At 41.5% G+C, this 968-nt stretch overlaps 1 pseudogene; it reads right to left on the bottom strand.

Moving 5' to 3' along the window:
• Nucleotides 1-323: 323 nt before the first annotated feature.
• Nucleotides 324-689, bottom strand: LOC148852465 (cysteine proteinase inhibitor 4 pseudogene; annotated as a pseudogene).
• Nucleotides 690-968: the final 279 nt, after the last annotated feature.

Raw genomic sequence — 968 nt, forward strand, 5'->3', positions numbered from 1 at the left:
AGACAATTGTGCAAAACATATTAACCACAATAAATTATTTATTATGAAGAAACAATAAGTGTACAAGATATAGGAATTCAGATTTCGTTCTCACACTGTCCTTACAGCTCTTGCAGCCAAGAAGTATTGGGAATGCACCGCTGCAAGGGCTGTGAAAACGGTGTGAGGATGGATTTTGTTGGAAGGAAATCCATGTTTACAAGATAGCATAAGATGTCTAATCCAAATTAAAGGAGAAGACATTCAATTCCGCTACATGCAACATAAGCAAATTCAAGATTATCACCTACAATTAATTAAGCTGAGAAATTTTATTTTGGGCTCTAAATCTGTCTGAAAGATGTAAGACTGGAAGGCGTCCCACCCTTCTCCAAGACAACAGCCTCGTATTTTTTGATAGCCGAGCCATCCTTTGCTGCAATTATAAGGCGATAACTGGTGCCGCCTCCGGCAGCTTGTGTCTCACCCTGAATCAACTCGTTGGGTACGAGTTTTGTCTTGGCTTCCTTATTGTGCTGAGAGACAGCGTACTCTGCGATCTCATGGATAAATGGATCATCCACATCTACAATGGGTTTCCATCCATCAAGTAGCGACCGTGACGGCCTAGCAGTGCCAGAGACTCCATCAAGGAGAATAAAGGAATAAGCTAGGAGAGAAACGAGAAGAAGAAGAGATTTGATTTCCATTTTGTCGCTGGGCAATGTGCGTGATATGTTTGAGATCTGCCCTGGAATTTATAGCCGCTTTGGGGATTTTAGCTTCATAGTCTGTGTCTGGTTCAAAGTTGTCCTTCAATGGTGAAACGGTAAACACGGGTCTTTTTTTTTTTTTTGGTTTAAACGTTAAATACGGGTTCTTGTATGAAAACATGGACTTGCGTTTGAATCCGGATTTCCTGCACTCAAAATGGTGTGGGCAGCCGTGCTCTTCAAATCAGAAATGAACACGACTGGTGTTTACATGTG

This window comes from Nelumbo lutea, chromosome 5 (assembly GCF_056320005.1).
Source record: "Nelumbo lutea isolate HS-2025 chromosome 5, American lotus-T2T, whole genome shotgun sequence".
Lineage (NCBI taxonomy): Eukaryota > Viridiplantae > Streptophyta > Magnoliopsida > Proteales > Nelumbonaceae > Nelumbo > Nelumbo lutea.